This window comes from Cupressus sempervirens, chromosome 5 (genome assembly GCF_028749045.1).
Source record: "Cupressus sempervirens isolate cs-2001-9-10 chromosome 5, ASM2874904v1, whole genome shotgun sequence".
Taxonomy (NCBI): Eukaryota; Viridiplantae; Streptophyta; class Pinopsida; order Cupressales; family Cupressaceae; genus Cupressus; species Cupressus sempervirens.
Genome location: NC_143122.1, coordinates 554,473,493 through 554,495,287, shown reverse-complemented (window position 1 = coordinate 554,495,287; position 21,795 = coordinate 554,473,493).

Genomic DNA, 21,795 nt, shown 5'->3' with positions numbered 1-21,795 from the left:
AGTGCTCAAAATTACTCAGCCTCTCCCTCCACCAACTCCCTACCTTAGGATATCATAATGTGGATGAGAAGATGAGTATTAAATTTAATTTACTTAGTTCATTTGAAAGATTTCTTCTTATAGTACACAAACAACTTTCTCTCTCCTTGTTACAATCATCTTGATGGTAGAATGACGGTGCAGAGGGTGCATGAAACAAGCTCCAAGTGTATCTGAAAAGTGCTCGAAATTACTCTGCCTTTCCCCCCACCAACTCCCTATCTAAGATTATGTAATTTGGATGAGAGATAGACTCTCTATACTATAATTGAAATGTATTCTAATTACTATGTTTTCCTTAAATCAACATTTCTTTATATTTCATTTTTTTTCCTTTTTCATATATATATATATATTTTCCATTTATATTTCATTTTCATTTATTCTTTTTATTTTGTAACTAGAATCATTGATAGATTATTCAATATTCTTGACAATAACAAATGTGTTAGTAATAAGAAAGACACTAACAATTATCTCTTAATAAAACATATGAAGAAGATATAAACTTACCTCATTACCTTTATGGCAATTTATAAGTATGAAGTAATCTTCATATCCACTTAAGGTCCTCCTCTAGTTAAATCCTTGATTGAAATTTACAATATTTGATAACCTCTTCGAATTCATCCTTTGAGTCCATATCTCTTAATGGAAAGACTAATATCACCTTCCCATAGAAAATAGAATTACTTGTTGTATTGCTAAATCTTCAATGGTTCTTCCCTAAGAATCTTTAGTGAATCTTTACACATGATCACTTTATGATTTCAATATATATTACTAACAATTGTGATTGATCAAAGTATTTAGATTATGTTGAGATATCTCTTTTCTTCAATAATTTACTAGTGCCATTTATACTTTTATCTCTAATAAGACATTCTTTAGATGACATATTGAATAATGATAATTTTAAAAATAGTTATATCTAATTATTTGTAATACACAAATATTACTCTTATGTTATGTATGGAATACTTCTATTTCTCATAGTTAAACAATTAAATAGAAACTTATAAATTTTTATGATACTTCTATATTCTTAATATTCACTCTATTCTTAATCACATTAAACATTATTTACATTTGTATAAAAAATTAAAATTTAAAATATCTTACCTTAGTAGGTGGGTTCATGTTGTACCCATGGCCTACTTTACTTACCTTTACTTGTCATGCTTAGTGGTACACATGTCCTACCTTGGTGAAGTTCATGTGTATTGATTATGGAAGTAACTCGCATATAATCATCTCCAATCAACAATAATGTTACCATTTATGTTTCAAACTATGTGATGGCCAATAGGAATATTGCTAAGACAAACATAAATATTTATTATTTGGAGTGGTCATCCAATGTATTGGGAATGTTCAATTTCACATGCCAAGGCATCTTGCATATATGGAAGGATAATTTTTCATCTATTAGTGCTGACCAAACTCATTGTTGTCCATCGTGATAATTTTAGCAACTAGATGTACTTGAGTAACGTAAGGCAAAATTGTGGATCCAGCGGCACTGGAAAATTGTTAGCTCTATTAATGATTGATGGTCTTGCATAGTGAAAATGTAGAATTGTTGAAACGATTCTAGAGAATAATAGTTTGGCTGCAGAAGCTCACATCTGTCTTATTTACCACAAGGCCTTCATCCACATTTAGGGTTAGGTCTAGTGTTTACTTAGCGTGGAATTTTTTTTGGTGAACTCTGCAACGGTGTATTGGTATGGCCTCACCTTCTCAAACAACCTCTCATATAACAATGCACATATCACTACATCCAGTGTCCTCTTGATGCTCAGTGGACCATAGTTGGTTGTCTGTCTCATGTAGGGATTGTGGTACCTGGCTATATGCAGAGGCTGTAGGTAGTACATTTTACTCCTGGCACATAATCTTCATGGGAATGGTGGGAAGTGTTTATTAATTCCTTTTTTTGTTTTTTATTTCCAAACTTTCATTCTTGGCGTTATTTTCTCTCCTAGCGGTCTGTCTCATATGCCTGTGATTATGACACCACTCTTTGTGTGTCAATTTCATAATAATAATATTTCATATCGATGGGGAGCTCTATGTTGATCCTAAATTTATTAGTAGTATTGACTTTGACTTTGTTAACTTGGGATTCTAGTTATTTGTTCCCCACCTCAAAATATCCTAAGTAAAGATCAGGTCTCATCCTTGAATCTGATATAAACAGTTAGAATGCCAACCACCACTATCTAGGAGAGCCATTGATCACTACAACATTGCCAAATTTGTCTAGCAACAAACCATTAGCAAAGCTCAACTCGTCTTGCATAGTATTGCTGCTAGCAACTCTCCACTACACTATTGTTGATATGAAATTCTTAATGTCAAAAAATAACAGTATATATCATCGACATTACTAGTTATAGTGATACTATTACATCAGTGGCTAAAATATTTATCAGAGTAGCCAATAAACTAACCATATGACTATAGTCCATATGATTCATTTCCTTTATTCTGTAAACTCAAAACATTCAACAACAGTCAAATATCTAATTGATTTTTTATAGATCCCCATACGTTTCTTTTTACCTAATTATTCTTCATCACTTTATTATTAATTTACTAACTTCATAAGATGGCAAGATCTAGGCTCTGATACCAATTGTAATGAACCCAAATTGGCGGTCCATCATTTTTCTATGGATGATTTTCATAATTTCTATATGATGATCCTTTTCTAGACCTTATTCATTATATATATATATATATTTTCGTTGCAATAGTCATGCCCTTTCATAATATATTATATTAATTTAATAGTTATATTATATTATTATATATATTTTAAGCTTAGCTATAACAATTAATATATTATTAATAGTTATATTACAATTAATATATCAACTATATTTATATTATATTGTATTAATATAGTATTACCATATTAAAATATATCATAATGATAATATCATTATTCTTGTATTAAATTTATATTTTCAGATTATTAGGGCGGGGGCCCTAGCTCGGTTGGCTAAATCTTCCCTGTTGCATAGGGGTTGGTCACGGGTTCTAGTCTCCCCCGTTCTCGTGGTACCAGTGGGCATGTTGCACCAGCACTACCGGTCACATTAAAAATTTTACCAGGCGCACTGCAGTTTATAGGGGGGCTGTATTGCACCGATTCCCGCAGTCTAAAAAAAATAAAAAAAATAAAAAAAATTTCAGATTACCATTATAATACAATATAATATGATATTATTAAATGATTATAATATTATATTATTTATAAAATATTATTATTTTAATATTAATATTAATATATAATACTTATTAATTATTTAATTTATATGTTAAAGTGGGGACATTACAGAGAAACTCCTTTAGTAACTCATTCATGATCCTCGTGAAAGTGAATGGTGCATTAGTTAGCCCAAAAGGCATGAATAACCACTTGTATAATTCTTCCCATTTTTTGAAGGTAGTCTTCCACTTATCTCCTTCTCTAGTATGGATCTAATGTTACCCACTCTTCATAGATATCTTTGTGAAATATATAGCTTTTCTCAAGCAATCTATAATAACATCCATCCACAACAATAGAAATATATATGTGATTATGATCTTGTTGATAGCACATGAATCAGTGCACATCCTCCATTCTCCATTCTTCTTTGGTTCTAATACTACTAGTACAACACATGGACTCAAACTCTCTTGAATCAACCCCTTTTACAAAAACTCATGAACTTATCTATTCAACTCTTCACTTTCTACTCATGTCATTCTATGCATTTCTTTGTTTGGAAAAATTTCTCCTATACTCAAATCCATTTGGTGATTGATCTTCCTCACTAGGGGTAATCCACCAGAGGCATTATCTGACACAATATTAGAAAACTCTCCCAAAAAATCTACAACTTCTGTAGGTACCTCCTCTATTTCTTCTTTACCATCTTTTAGGATTGTAGAAAAAAACATATACTCATGCTTCACACCTTGGAGAAAATCCTTTCCATCACAACACATATTATGGTAGCACTACATACCTTTTCTTCTTTCTCTTTCAATGACTTCAACCTATGTTTCACTCCATCCTTTGTCAGAGTGTGGGTATTTTCTTGCCTGTCATGTATAACATACCTATCAAACTATGATGACCTACCAAAAAATATATGACATATGTCCATAGGTATGATATCATAGAGCACCTCATCTTGGTAGCTTCCTATTGAAAACAAATTGATACAAGTATGATAAATGTGTTTCAATTATTGTTTTGTCACTAATGTCAAACTTGCTACTTGCTGGTAAAACAATTTCTTATATGATTTGAGTACTATAATTTTATTTATTTATGAAGAGGATTTTATCAAATGAGGTAACAATAGCACCTAGAGGAAATGTTGAGTTATGATATAGAAAATGAGTACAAGGATCAATTAAGATAGTGATATTATAGTGCATTAATAATCTACTTAAGGTTGCAAAGGATGGTTACACTGATTTAGTTTAGAAGAACAAGTTAAAAAAAGTATGTTTTCAAAGATTAACAAATTTCATAGAAGGTGCCAAGAAAACTTAGTGTAAGCCAAATAAAAAATCAATTGGAGCCGAGCAAAGTCAATTTTAGTGTAAGCCGAGTGATACACTATAAGCTATGTAAAGTTTAGTTGATGTTGAGCACTAGTAAACTTTAGTTCATGTTGAGTGATTTGTTAGTTGATACTAAGCAAGGTAGTATGTGCTAAGCACTAGAAGCTAGTTAATGCTGAGTGTCAACATAATTAGAAAGATCGAGCATTTGATGAATCTAAGCCAAAAAGTTTGATTTCTTGGATTGTGTGAACTATTAGGAAGATAAGCTTGATGAGTTGGTGGTACATAATTCAAGATGAACCATTTTGAGGAAAATTCAAAGAGAATTGAAGGAGAAGTTTCTAGAAGGGAATTGAATGAAATGATGGGTAGATTCATTAAGTCCTACCTAATCTAACCTAACCCTAAAATGGATGATGAAGGATGAATGACAAAAATCTTAATCTTCTATTTATAGAGATGGCTAGTTAGAAGCAAAGGTTGTCATATGTGAGAACCTAAGGAAGACAAGGAGTCTAGGCTATTGCTTCATTCAATGACCTAAGAGAAGAGACTACATTGGCAAGCAAAGTAAGAAGGCTTAAGGGTATGTATTCTTGAAGGGTGAACAAGCTATCAAAGCTTAAGCATGTGAAAGCCAAGAAGAATGGAGGACTAAAATAAAGATCTATAATCTACAAGTGTGCTTTAAGTTGTTATTAGATCAAGCCTTACTATTACTTTCTAATCATTGTACCAATTTAGGGAAAATCCTTTAGATTAAGGTTGACCTAATAGTCATTTGTAAATCCTTTAACTAGGTGACATTCCAAGTGAATGATCAAAAGTCCTCTAAAAAGGATCACTCCTAACAGGGTGATTAAAATCCTTTAACCAAGTCACATTTAATAGTGTGCATTGTAACCTTTAATAGGGTTGGCCTTTCACAATGATGCATCACTTTAGAACAGCGAGAAGGAGTAACATATTACTGGTGGTTTTTTCCAAATTGGGTTTCCACATTAAAATATTGTGTCAAATGTTTTATTGAATCTACTATATTTAATGTTTAGATTTCTACAAAGTTGATTTGACAGTAACCTACATGTTTAAGTGATTCAATAATCTAATGGATGCATGCATGATGAAAATATTTTATGGATATGGGTTCACTAAGCTATGCAAAGTTTTAATTGTACATCTAGACCTTGGATAACTGATTCAGCCCCTGTCAATTATTCTAAAAAATTCCAACAACTGGTCTCAGAGCCATCCGCTTAAAGAGGACTAGTTTGAAGGTACTAGAAACAAAACGATCAAGATGTCAAAAAGAGAGGTACCCAAGCTTAATAGAGATAACTTTCCTGCATGGAAAAGTCTGATGAAGCTACACCTAGGAGGTCTTAGAGATCATGCACAATCTACCATTACCAATGAGCATGTTGATCCTATTGGAGCCCTCAGTGCTGAAGATTTGAAAAAGAAGAAAAAAAAAAAACTAGGCAATGTTGGAGATTGCCTCTACCATAAGTTATGCCAAGTTTGGTGATATAGAGGTTTGTGATAGTGCAAAGAAAATGTGGGATGCTCTACACACTATCTATGGAGGTGACAAAGATGTTCTAAGAGCTAAAGCTGAAAGTCTTAGAGGTAAGTTTGATGATATGAGAATGAAAGAAGACAAAAATATTTCTCAATATTTCTATAGGATAAAAGATGTTGTTAATGCAATAAGAGGAGCTACTGGTAAAATATATGATGATATTGTAATAAGAAAAGTTTTGAGAACACTATTGCCCGTCTATGCTATTAGAGTTTCTACAATACAAGAACTAAGATGTATGCCAGGGAATGATTTGAATCTTGAAGGTTTGGTAGGTAGGTTCACTACTTTTGAGCTATCTAATTTTGATAATTACAAACCTAATAATATTGAATCTACTTTCAAAGCTAAGTTATCATTGTAGGAATGTAATGAGAAGAATAAAAAGGTAAAATATGTGTCTAGTGACAGTGATACAGATGAGGAAGATGTAGAAGAACTTGAATCACTACTAGCAAGGAAATTTTACAGAGGTAAAGGAAAATTCAAAGGTAAGTTACCTATCATATGTTTCAATTGCAATGAGGTTGGTCATATTGCTGCTAGATATCCAAAAAAGAAGAATTAAAAAGAAAAAGGCTAGAATTCTTGCTACATTGCCAAAGATGATACTAAAGATGGATCTAACAATCATGATGATGAAGTGGTGCATGTTGCAATGAAGGATGAATCTGATGAAGATGAGGCAACTACAGTAGTGTATTGTGTGAACAAGAATGATAGATGGATCATTGACAGTGGGTGTTCACATCACATGATTGAAGATAAAAGTAAGTTCATTACCTTGAATTATTATGATGTAAATAGTGTAAGGTTTGGTAATGACACACCTTTTTTGATAAAAGGAAAATGTTCTATCAAACTCACATAAAATATTTTTTGTGATAATGCTTATAATGTTGAATGACTTAACTATAATTTGTTGAGTGTGTCACAATTGAACAATTTAGGTTGTAAGGTTGAGTTTGAATACAATATTTCTAATATATATGATACTAATGGAAAAATAATTGGAAAAGGTGATCAAACTAGAGGTAATCTATTCTACCTTGATATAGAGGATGCTACTTGTTTAATTGTAGAATTTGATGATGTGTGGCTATAACACAAGAGGTTATGCCATGTTAATTTTGATAACTTGGTTAGTATCAGTAACATGAGAAGAGTCATAGGTTTTTCTAAGTTGAAGAAGCCTAAGAATATAATATGCAAATAATGTTAGTTAGGCAAAATAAAAAAGGTCAAAGTAAGACTCATACCTCTAAAGGAATACTAGAGATTGTTCATATTGACTTGTGTGGACCAATTAAAGTGCAAAGCTACAAAGGAGATAAGTACATTATGCTACTTGTTGATGATTATTATAGAATGATGACAGTTATGTTTCTAAAATAGAAATCTAATGCTTTCCAAATGTTGAAGTGGTACTTAACAAGAGTTGAGAAGGAAATAGGTAAAAGTGTAAAATGTTTGAGATCTAATAGAGTAGGAGAATTTACATTAAATGAGTTTGAGTTTTTTTGTAATGAAAGAGGAATCAAAAGACAAACATCTACTCCTAGGACCCCTCCACAAAATTGAATTTCTAAAAGAAGAAACATGCCTGTATTGGACTATGCTAGGAAACTCATGATGGAGAAAAATGTTGCTTTGAAATACTAGATAGAAGCTATAAGTACAACTATCTATACCTTGAGCTATGTGCAATTCAAGAAAGGTACTCATTCAACACCTTTTGAACTATGGTATGGATACTCATCCAATCTAAAATATTTTAAGGTATTTGGAAGAAAGTGTTATATTCTCGAAGAATTTAGGAATGGTAAATTAGATGAAAAAGGTGAAGAAGGTATATTCCTTGGTTATTCCACAAGAAGTAAAGCTTATAAGTTTTTAAATACCAACACTAACAAAGTTGTGGAAAGTGCAGTTGTGAAATTTGATGAATATACAAAAGTATATGAGGCTAAACCTATGAAAGAACCAAAAGAATGCAAATCATTTGTATACTTTTATGAAGGTATGCCTATGGATAAAGATTTTGTAAATTAGGTTGCAAACCAACATCAAGTTTTAATGATTGCCAAGTCACATACTATGAATGTTGAGTTGCATTCAAGAACTAAGTTACATTTAGGTGTCGACTTACATAATGAAGTAGAGACACATTCTGATTCTAAGATTAGTGTACATGAAAAATATGTTGAACTACTTGACAGAGATGTACATAGTGATTCAAAAGTTGAGAGACCAAGTGAAGAAACTATATTAGAACCGAGATTGTCTAAGTATGTCAAGAGATATCACCCCTTGCACAAATCATTGGAGATTAAAATTCTAGATTAATGAAAAGGAACAAGTTGAGAAATGATACATGTTTTTGAAGCATGCAAGAACCTAAAATAGTGAAAGATTCCTTAGAAGATGTGGAATAGAGTAAAGCCATGGAAGAAGAGATTGAAAAAATTGAGACTAATAAAACATGGAGTCTAGTTCCTAAACCAGAAGACAAAAATGTTATTGGTACCAAGTGGCTATATAGAAAAAAGTTAGATAAAAATGATGAATGAACAAGGAACAAGGAACAAGGAACGATTAGTTTGTAAAGGATATGCATAAGAAGAAGGGATATACTATGGAGAAATATTTTCCCCTATTGCAAGAATATAAGGAGTAAGAAATCTTCTTGCTTACTCCACATACAAAGATTTCAAAGTTTACCAAATGGATATTAGATCTGCATTTCTAAATGGTATATTAGAGGAAGAAGTTTATATAGAACAATCAAAAGGATTTGTTGATGCTGATAACAAAAACATGGTATGTAGACTACACAAAGCTTTATATGGTTTGAAGCAAGCACCACGAGAATGGTATGAAAGGCTTCATAATTATACTATGAAGATTGGATTTGAGAGGATTGATGATGACAACAATCTATACTTGAAGATAGAGAAAGGAAAAGGTATTTTACTATCTAAAATTTTTGTTCATGATGTCATATTTGGAGGTCAAGATAATTTATGTAAGGCTTTTGTAAATGAAATGAAGAAATAATTTAAATGTCTATGTTTGGAGAGATCAAGTTCTTTCTGGATTTGCAAGTATATCAAATGAAATATGGTATATACATCACTTAGTAAAAGTATGTTAAGGAGATATTGAGAACTTTTGGATTGGAGGATTCCAAGATAGTAAGAAAACCTATGGTAATAGGCCATAAATTGTCAAATAATGATGATTCAACTAAGGTGAATCAAACATTATATAGGTCTATGATTGGAAAATTACAATATGTAGTACACAACATACTTAATATTGCATTATGTATTGGGATAGTTGCAAGATTCTCTACTAATCCTAGGGAGAATCATTTGATGATAGTTAAGAGAATAATGAGATATCTAAAAGGAACAAAAGACTATGGTCTATACTATAAGAAAAATGAAAAATTTGAATTGAGAGCCTACACTGATGCTGATTGGGCTAGAAATATTGATGATAGAAAGAGCACTAGTGGAGGAGAATTTTTCTTAGGCAAAAGGTTGGTTACATGGACTACCAAGAAATAGAACTAAATCTCTCAATCTACTGTTGAAGCTGAATATGTTGCTACTATAGTAAATTGTACAAACATTGTATGGATCAAACAACCACTCAAAGGTATGAAAAAGGAAATCACTAAACCTATGATACTTTATTGTGATAATACAAGTGCTATAAATATATCAAAGAATCTTGTAATGCATACAAAGACTAAGTACATTGTAATCAAGTATCATTACTTGAGAGAGTTAGTTCAAGATAAAGAGGTGAAGATGAAATATGTTAACACAAAAGAGAAAATAGTTGATATATTCACAAAAGCATTACCTAAGGATGCTCGTGAGTATCCAAGAGGTAAACTAGGGGTGATACCCCTATCAAAGGCTATCTAAGAAGTATGAGAAGTGCCCTACATAAAACAAGTTGATTGACATATGTTACACATTGATGTAGTGGATCTTACTTTAGGAGCTTTCTAAAGTAATCAAAGAGCTAGAGTTAAAAATCAATCAAAAGCTAGGTGACCGAGGGAGAAACTAAGAATGTTCGTATCTACATCTTAACATGACAAGTCTTTGGCATTAATGTCAAAGAGGGAGAAATACTGTGTGGGAGAAATCCTAATCCTCCTAGTTCTACTGAGGGGGATAATGTACCAAATGGAGAAAGACATAAAAAGAGACATAATGGAAGATAGAAGAAACATATAATATCTAATTTGAAGGAGAAAGTGTACCTTCTGATTACATCTACCTAGTAAGAGGGAGATAATGTTGAGGTAGATATAAAAAGTGATCAAGAGGGATTCATAAGGATGAGTTGATTGCTTCTTTGTTGATCAGAACAAAATTCTGTAACCTGTTTAGAAGATGAAATTTTTTGATAGAGGGAGAGATTTCAATACAAGGATTTTTTTTTTTTTCATATTTTGTTGGTTGAACTAATTGAGTTTGGTCAATTTGGTTTTCCATCTATGCCAAAGAGGGAGATTGTTGAAAATAGATTGCTACAAGTATGATAAATGTGTTTTGATCACTATTTTGTCGCTGATGTCAAACCTACTACTTGTTGATAAGATGATTGCTTATATGATTTCAGTACTATCATTTGTTTAATTGATGAAGAGGATTTGATATGGAAAAGGTTGAATTATGATATGGAAAAGGAGTACAAGGATAAGTTAAGATAGTGATATTATAGTGCATTGATAATCTACTTAAGGTTGCAAAGGATGGTTACATATATTAAGTTTAAAAGAACAAGTTAAACAAAGTATGTCTGCCAAGCTTAACAATCTACAAAGAAGGTGCTGAGTAAACTTAGTGTAAGCCAAGCAAAAAATTAGTTGGAGCTGAGAAAAGTCAATCTTAGTGTAAGTTGACTGATATATTGTAAGCTAAGTAAAGTTTAGTTGATTTTGAGCACCAATAAACTTTATTTCATGCTGAATGATTTGTTAGTTGATGTTGAGAAATATAGTATGTGCTGAGTACCAGAAGCTAGTTAATGCCAAGTGTCAACATTATGAGAAAGATCAAGAATTTGATGATTTTAAGCTAACAAGTTTGATTTATTGGATTGTGTGAACTGTGTGGAAGATAAGCTTGATGAGCTAGTGGCACAGAATTCAAGATGAACTATTTTGAAGAAAATTTAAAGAGAATTGAAGGAGAAGTTTCTAGAAGGGAATGGAATGAAATGATGGGTAGATTCATTGAATCCTACCTAATCTAACCTAACCCTAATGTAGACGATGGAGGATGAATGGAGAAAGATCTTAATTTTCTATTTATAGAGATGGCTATTTAGAAGCAGAGGTTTCCATATGCAAGAACCTAAGGAAGACAAGGAGTCTAGGGTATTGCTTCATTTAGTGACCTAAGAGAAGAAACTATAATGGAAATAAAAGCAAGAGAGCTTAAGGGTATAGATTCTTGAAGGGTGAACAAGCTATCAGAGCTTAAGTGTGTGAAAGTGAAGTAGAATGGAGGATTGAAACACAGATCTGTGATATGCAAGTGTTGTAAGTTGTTATCAGATCAAGCCTTACTATTACTTTCTAATCATTGTACTAGTCTAGGGTAAATCCTTTGGATTAAGGTTGAACTAATAGTAATTTGTAAATACTTTAATTGGGTGACATTTCAAGTGAATGATCAAAAGTCCACTAACAAGGCTCATTCCTAACAGGGTGATTGAAATCCTTTAATCAAGTCACATTTAATAGTGTATATTGTAACCCTTAATAGGGTTGGCCTTTCATAAGGAATCACTTTAGAAGAGTGAGAATGAGTAGCATGTTATTGGTAGTTTTTCCTAAATTGGGTTTCCATGTTAAATTGTTATGTCAAATGTGTTATTGAATCTTCTATATTTCATATTTACATTTTTGCAAAGTTGATTTGATAGTAACCTACAAGTTTAAGTGATTGCATAATCTAATGGATGCATGCATGATAAAAATGTTTTATAGATATGGATTCACTAAGTTGTGAAATTTTTTAATTGTACATCTAGACCTTGGATAACTGGTTCACCCCCCCAGTTATTCTAAAGAATTCTAACACTTCTAATGTTGAACTTTGCTAAGTATTGCTAATTGACCATGACCATGTGGTCATCCTATGGATGTAGGTGTTTCTTCCTCTCGAGAATTATATTTTTGATCGCATTTTATGATACTAGATTGTCAGTACTTCCACCATCAATGATCACATCACAACACTTATTTTCACATTTGCACCTGGTGCAAAACAAACTCCTCCTTTTACAAGGTTCATTTTCTCCACTAAGAAAGACTCTCCTATTAAGTAGGACTTCTCCTCTTTTAACATCTTTAGAGTGGGATGATTTGAAATCTCATCAAAATGTGCAACTTTTGCCTAACCTTAAATTCTCTAATTTTTCCTTCCTTGGCATTGGGAAAATTTAAAATGCTTTATGCCGTTCTTCTCCACAGTGAAAGCATTTTCCATGGTAACCTCCTCTTCCATATCCTTGTCCTCTGCCTCTTCCTCTTGTATCTCTATTGTTTTGATTGTAGAAATTATTGATATTATTTCCCCTTTGGTTTTGAATACTACTATCAACCTCATCCTTGTTCTTCTAATCATCTTTTTGGCTTTGGTAAGATTGTGTGCCAAATCTTCCACCATGACCTCTTCCACTATTATTGTTATCAAAATGTTTTCTCAACTTCTCCTCAACTCTTAGGGAGAATTGGTATGTCTCCTCAATATTGGTCATTCAAACCAGACTTAGCCCCTCCTAAATGCTTGACCTTAACCCATAAAGATAATGAGAAATTTTTTCCATATCAACTTCTACATGGCTGGTTCTAATGAGAACTCGGAAAAAATCTTTGGTATACACTTGAAAATATCTTCTTACTTGCTTTAACCCTTACATTTTTTTTCAATAGATCAAGCTCATAATCATGCAAATGAATTGTTAGTTTAATTTAGCTATCATCTTCTATTTTCTCCAATTAGATCTCTTGCCACCAAACCTTTGTGTGACCCTTTAGTTTGGCCTATTGACCCTATCTAGATCTTCAATATCTTCATAGCCAAAGTACTCTTCCAATTCATTGATTGAATTGATCAATTCCTCTAGGTTAACATTTCCCAAAAATGTGGGAACACCAAACTTAGATCTTATTCCAATCTTGGAAATGACCTTAAAAAACTTTTCCTCCTCTGGGCTAAAAACTTCATCTACTATTGCTTGATCAACACTTCTATATTCCTCTTTCATCCTCACTTTCATCATATCCTATGGTAAGATTCATTCCTCTATGCATTTTTTCTTGCTACACTTTCATTTTACTCTAGAGAGCTTTAAAAACCTCAACTGTAGCACCTACAACTCTCCCATCACACTCTCTTGATGGAGGAATCTTTGTGCTTCCACTGAAAACCAAGTACAAACTACCTCATAGTCAAGATCCATCTACAACTACAACCCAAACCATTATCCTAATGCTATTTCCTTAAAGTTTGTGACCTATTGATAGACTTAGAAACTCCTACTCTAATACCACTTGATGAAGGTGCTCCCCTTAATAGCATAAACACATAATAGGAATAAAGAAATAACAACAATTTGTGAGAACATAATATGGGCTTCTTATTTTCACTGTAATTGAAAAATTATAAAATTTGGAATTACAATATGTTAATTCACACAAGCACCTTCATTATAGTAATTTGCAAGATGAAGCTGCAAACTATCACCTAGAGTTGTCCTAGACAATCTATAGACATTTCTTAATTAGGCAATTTTATGCCACCTAGAAAGGTTCTAGACACTCAAACTTAATACCTAGGGCTGATAGACCCTAACAATACATATAGAGTCAGCCAAATACACCTTTGATAATTATTTTAAATTTTTTGGTCAGCCCAACTTCTAAAGGCCATAACTTTTAAACCATGTCTCTGATTTTCCATTATAGCCCCTTTTCATAATTCCTAGCTTCTGATATATAGACTTAGGTCCATGCAAGTGCCCATTTGTCAAGTTTTGAAGCCTCACCTAGGCACATTTAGGCCTTCAAAATTGAGCCCAAAAAGTTTGAACCAAGAATCCACAATAATGTCACTGATACTTATGATATGGCATTGAGCCTCAACTAGCAGACTAATATGACTGAGATGAAATGCCACCTCTAAAATTAGGACATTTCAAGCTCATATGATTGAAACAGATGAAGAGAAAGCCTCCATAGATACAAACTCTACATTAAGACAACCCTTATTCAAATAGCTAAAATGAAATCTTTTTGGTTGATGCAAGATTTCTCTTACACCTAGGATGCTCTTGCATCAATTTATATGTACTAGTTCCAGGATATCATCTAAAGTGTGTATCTTTCTAGAAAAACTATTATTTTTCATAAATGACATTATATATATATAATATTCTCTAGTTTTTGTAGATTCAATAAGCCTCTTACTCTTTTCTTTCTACTAATTTTTACCATCTTCTCAAAGTTTACATGACACAACCTCTTATACCATAACCACACATCCTCAATTCTAGAAAACAAGCATGTCTCAATTATAGGATCAAGGTAGAATAAGTTACCTTTGTATTTACCTTTACTTCTTGATAATCTTTTTTCAAGAAGTGCTCCAAGCTCATCTAGATCATCTTCAATTTTATACTCACTTTATTCTTTTATCTTATTTTGTTTCTCTGAATTGTTGATGGTTAGCAATGACTTAAATGTATTTCTCATTCTAACCATACTATTTTCATAATTTATCAACTCAAATGTAGTTAACTAACTGAGTAGACCATCAAGTGTTAGATCATTTCTAGTCATAGCTCTTACTTCTTGAATTACAAAAAAATTAATAGCATAAATAGGTAGTAGAGTTTTGAGAACTTTACTTATAATTTCAAAATCAATGATAATTCCTCTAGTAGATCTAATTGTGCTTACAACATCCTTTATTTGGTTCACTTAGTGTGAAACATTCTCAGATTCTTTCATTCTCATATCATCATACTTACCTCTCAAACTTTCAACTTTGGCTCTTCTAACATTATCATCTTCTCCATGTACAAGTTTCAACTAAACCTACACTTGTTTAGCATTGACACAACTCTTGATATCATCAAAATCAGCTTCATTGAGAGAGGATTTAATCTTAATCATTAGACTATTGTCATTTCTTTTCTCATTCATTTTCTCCATAGTTAGGAGACCATAAGGTGTAGTATATTTATTTTCCAACCAATGTGTGACACTATCTATAAATCTATAAAGATGCATCTTCATTCTAGCTTGCCATTATGAAAAGTTCTCCTTGTTTAATTTGGCACCTCTCTTTTATATATCTTTGATCTTTAGCTCAAGTTCCTTTAAAATTCTTTCTCCAAGAACTTAGCTTTGATACCAATTTTTAGATAAATGAGGTGGGGGGGTGGGGGGTGATGAATTAGTTATATCTAGTTATCATATAGTCCCTCAAAAAAAAAAGTACCAATAACACTTCATGAAATTTAACAACAATCACTTGGTAAAAAATTCAACTTATCATTTCTCTTTCAACCACTTTATTCCAAATTGTTAACATATTGTTCTTTTGCATTACCAAGTATCAGTAAACTTGTTTAGTTATAACCGAACATAAACTTAGTTATTATCGATTTGTAGTAAACTATAAAATATGTAAAATAATTCTCAACACAAATAACATTCATAATTTTAAAACCATGATGTTAACATGGAAACCCTAAGGGAAAAACCACTTGGGACCAAAAACTCAAAAATATTCACTCTTCTTAAGTGAGCTCTACTAGGAGCCAACCTTGTTAAAGATAACATACACAATGTTAATGTGACCTTATTAGAGGATTTCACCAAAAGATCATCTATACCTTATCACTTCTTAATTCTAACTAAAGAGTTTCTTGATTAAAGGACTTACAAACATCACTAATTGATGTTACTATATAGAATTTTATAGACTTTTAGGTCCATTCAATACTTTTGATATTTTCTGCTACAATTGTTAAAAAGTAATATTAGAAATGATCTATTAAGCATAGAAACTACCTTTTCTTGTTTATATTTCTATTCCTTGCTTTTGTCTCTATCTGATGTCTCCCTTGGATCTCCTTTCACTCTATACTTTTGACTGGATAATTAAGACCTTCTCTTTCTCCTTCCATTGCTCGATTCTCCTTGCTCAACTATATTCATTCACCTTCTTCAAATTTGCATTCACAACAACTTAAAAATCCAAAAATATGATCAACAACCAAAAACCTAATGAAATCAGCTACCTAAAAATTTATTGACTTCCTCCTTAAATAGTCATCTTCAAGCTTCTAGATACTACCATTTTTTTTGCTTGCTCATAGTCATCAATCTTAGGTTCATACCAAATTCATGAATTCAAAAATCAATACAATAAATCTAGATACTCAAAAAATATAACTTTCATAGAACTTTGTGTCCATCCTTATCCTTCTTCAATCTCCATCACTAGATCCTTATTGAATTTTCCCAGTCCTTGATCTTGTAACAAGCTTTGACTCATGCCTTAAAACATCTTGAACTTTCTAAATTTTCATCAAAAGTTGGCTTTAGATTCTAATTCTCCAAACTATCTCATCTAGTTGTTACTCGGTGAACATAAAATTTACTTAGTTAATATAGAACTTAGTTAATACAAACTAGCTCAAGCAATATTGTATTTCTTTTTTTCTTTGCCAATCACTTGGGCAATACTACAGTCACTTGGTAAATATAGTCTCCCTTCATTAACCTCATCAGTCAGTTAAGCTTGTGTTCTTCAATATATTGAAAGAATATATGATTGCAAAATAATCAAACCAATATTACATTATCAGTGTTTAACTCATTCTAACTCATTCAAGTACCCATTGAATATCATACTTATCAATATTATCTTCATCACATTTTCTTCAAATCCTCTTCATCAATCAAATTATATGGCACTCTATTGAGTTAGCATAATGTCTAGCCAACTAAGACTTTAGCATGAATGACAATATAACAAGTGATATAACTCTTTTATATGTATTCATAGTGTTTCATATTACATTATCATTTGGAGCTAACACTAACGGCCATTGCAATCACCATCCTCCATAAGGGAGGTGGATCCTAGTGTGATCATGATGTTCACCATAGCTATTACCATTCCTTTAAAGAGGGAAGATTATGGTATTTTCCATGGTGGCACCATAACCACTATGACCTGTGAACTATGCTCATGGTGTGGGGCATAACCCCAAATTAATTTTATTATTATTTTTCATTCAAAATACATAACACAAAAAATAAATATTGTGTAAACAAAAATAAAATAAAATAAAATAAATGTATTTGCAACCAAAAAAAAAATATGCCTCCGTTTCGAATGCCTCCCAAACTAACAACTTCACCATTAAGCAAACCCAAAAATAAAGAAAATATTAGGGTTAGAAAACTGGGAAGAAAATAAAGAAAATAATTTTAAGGAAATAGGGAAATGAATTTAGAAAAAGAAATAAGCCTTCTTATAAGAGACTTTCAAAAAAATCCTAATTAGGGGTGAGTTTAAAATAAAGAATATTATATTTATGATTTTCTTTCTTTTATTAAACTTCAAGTTTTAATATTATATTGTGATTTTGTTTTCAAAAGAAACTTTTAATTTTAAAAGTCATGTATTTAGTTGCTGAAGGTAGATTTATCTAAAAAGATTATTATATTGTAGATTTATTTTCAAAAGAAACTTCTAGTTTTAAAATTTATATATTTAATTATTGTAGTTTTGTTGAAATAAAGTTCTATTGAAATTAATGTAAGATTTTAAAATAAAGTTCAACTGAACTTAACTTTTTTATTTTTGATGGAGGTCATCCACAAACAAGTTTTAGGTACTCGATATGGGCCCATGTGTGCTTGAAACCAAGGAATAAGGAGCATCCACGCTGCCAAATTCATCGGGGGTATGATCCTAGCCCCATCACTTATGATGTCTTCGAGTCTTGCACTCAGCAAGACTTGATCACTAGTGGGCACTTTGTGAGCCATTCAACTTCACTAGTAGACCAAGGGCCCATTGACAAAATTAACTTTTAAAATAAGAAGTGTTTAAGATTTTTTTTGTAGTTTCAATTAAAAGGGTTTGTGAATTTTGGTGAAAGATTAAAATAATGTAATGTAAAGGTTTACTATTAGGATTAGACTAAGAGTAATTAAAGTAATCTAGTGAAACTATAATGTTAGGATGTGATTAATAAAATGAGGTTAATACATAATTTTAAATATCAGGTTAATAATATTATATTAGGTGGATAAGTAATATAGTGTATTGTAGGAAACAATAGTTATGAATGTATATGTGTTCAGACCTAAATACTAAAGTTATCATTATCTTTATTTCAATATGATTTTAGCAAGTATTTATAAGAACACATAAAACTTTCATTTAATTTTATCAATGGAACACCACCTGATACTTTATAAGACTTTAAAGGCCTTTAAATTTTTTGAGAGGAACTTTATAAAGCTAGATTTAATATTATTATTTTATTAAAATGACCTTAAAATTAATGAGAAATTTGCTTAATAAATTTATATCATAGTGAACTTTAAATTAAAATAATTAAATTATGTAGTTCTATCATTGGAGTTGTTAGTGAGTTATCAAAGGGAACTAGTGAAGGGATCTTAATTCACCATTGGAATATTAATAACTTTATTGGCACTATATATTAAAAATAATATCTTCATGTTACGATTTCTAGAAAAGACAATCTTGTTGTTTGTCATTTAATTTCAAGTAAATCCTCATCTCTCAAACTATAGTGTTGGAAACCTAAACATGTTTATCAAAATTAGTTATGAACATTGAACTTTACTAAGCTTAATAACACTAAATGTGTGATTAGGATATAATGTTTGATTATGTCCTTTAAAATAAATGTCGGTGTGTTTTTGCTCTAAATTTTTTGCATGAAACCTAACTCTAATCCTAATCCTTATATACATCCTCAACCCTAATCCTATTCCTAATGATAAGACTAACAATGACATAAACCTTAACTCTAACCCTAATAAAAAATCAAATTCTAACCATGATACTAATCATCAAAAGAAAACTAAACTTGTTAATACTTATAATCCTAAACTCTAATCCCTGATCCTAAGCTCTATTATGATACAAACCATAATACCAATATGGATCATAAAGTATAAGCTCAAACTTTGACATTTCACAATAACCAAATAAGTACCAACATAGTGGCTAGTACTTAGCTTTATAATTAATTGTATTTTTTGTTAGAGTAAAAGGATTTAACCTAATTGTTTTATTAAGTTACCATTTATGCCTTCTTAAGATTTTACTTTATGCATTGTCACATTTAATAATTATATTAATTATTAAGTGTTTACCTTTTAGAGTTTCCTTTTTAAATTTTGATCTCCTTTTATAAGGATTAATCCTTTTCTATTCTATAATCCAATTCCATTATCTGAGAAATAGATCTTTCCTCTTTTAGAGTCATCTTCTTGTCTTTTTCTCCATTCTTCCTTGTGATAGGTTACTTTGTGTGCAAATGTTTCTTCAGGTTCAATGAGATTGTATTTCTCAATTTATACATGGTATCAAAGCATAGATTTGTTTCCACCTGTTCTTGTTCTTTGAAGAATTTTGGAGCTTCAAGTTTTTGAAGTTTTCAGAGGTTTTTTTATTAGATCTGTAAGTGATCCTTTTTTTGGAGCACTTTGGGCCAAAAAAAACCTCATAGATGGTTTTGCAAGGCCCAAAAAATCCTATTTCCATATAGGCACACCTAATTTGGACACAGTTGCAATATAATGCAACAAGTTTTTCTCCCAGGACGTACGACCTCGACATGCAAATTGAGATGACGATTTATTTATTTTCAAAAAATAATGAAACTCTTTTTATTGATATTTTAAAGAATTTTCTTCTAAAAAATATAATTTTTAAAAAAAGGTTTCATCCTTTTATAATAAAAGCACAGACTTTTTTAAAAATAAGGAGCATTATTTTCTAAATAAAAGTGCATACAGGTACTTGTGTCAAAACTGACAACAATACCTGCATCAACACTAACACTTGCACATGCCATGATATCATCAAATTTGAGGCAAAATTTGATGGTCTTTAAATTGTCATGTGTTTGATTTGTTTTTTCCTAAAAAGTTGTTGATGGTTTTTTGGTCGTATCTTTGACATACAAAGGTATTTCTTGACCAATCATATATCATTGAAAAGTTATTTCTAAGTTCATCATGATCATGCAAGTTATTATGGATGGTGATTTTTCTTTTCTTATTTAAGCAGTCAAACTTAGGGTTTGTATTTTTTACACTCTAGTAATTTTTTTGAAGAATCTTGGAGCTTCAAGGGTTTGATAGTTTTAGAGGTGTTTTTATTGGATGTAGAAATGAGTCTTTTTTGGAGCACCTTGAGACAAAATAGACCTCACAGTTAGATTCAAAGAACTTAAAAACCCTCATTTTTATATAAAATATATCTAGCTTGGATATAGTTGTAATGCGAGGACAAAAAAATTGGCACATGCACTCCAAACAATGATTTATTTTGTCAATTTTTTTATGGACCATTTTTTCTTGAAAAAAGTTTACAATTTTATTAAAAACAAAATGTGGGGAGCCTACAATATTTTGAGGAAGAATGTCATGAAATAATAATAATATTTATTTTTTAAAGGTGTCTGGAACTTTTTTAGGGCATGAACCCCATTCCCTACCCTGCACAAGTTTGACACAAGTAGAATAGGTGGGCCCTACCTATACCTAAGCATCAACCCCCACCATCACATGTCATCATTATTTTTAGTGTAGGTCTAATGTTTGCTACAACCCCCTCCTAAGTTTTGGTGCATGTACACCAGATATAACCATCCTTTTTAGGACACATCAAAATCCTTTTGCTAGGATTGACAACCCATCATTGTTAATTGACCCACCTCCCCATGCTCCTAATACATGTATGCCACCATACATCAATACTCCAACTCATTATGCTCCATAGGATGTGTGTTAAAGGCTTGCCCATGCCTATCCTTTGAGCCATTCAAATACCACATCAACGTGCTTGACTGTTAAAATTGCCTAGCCTACCATCAAATTTTTTAGGTAGGTGGTGTTTGGTGGTTTCTAATGCTTTTGACTAGTTTCAGAATATGTTTTGTGAGTTTTTTGGCACTATTGGTAGTTTACAGACACTAGGTGTTTTTTCATTTTCCTTAGCTAGTTTTCAGGACTCTTTGATGATTTAGCATTATTTTTTTTTCCATTTCCTAGGTTTATGGGTGGTTTTGCCATTCTTTGGAGGTTTTTAACATGTCTTTTTTGGCCATCAGGTATTTTTTCCAACTCTAGCTTAGTATTTCTAGTGACCTAATTTTTTTGGCAAGGGGTCTATTTTCTTGGAAAATGATATTTTTTTACCTCGATGGTTATTTGGACATCAAATTTGGGCTTGTTATTTGGATGTCAATATTGCATGAACATCCCTACTAGCCCT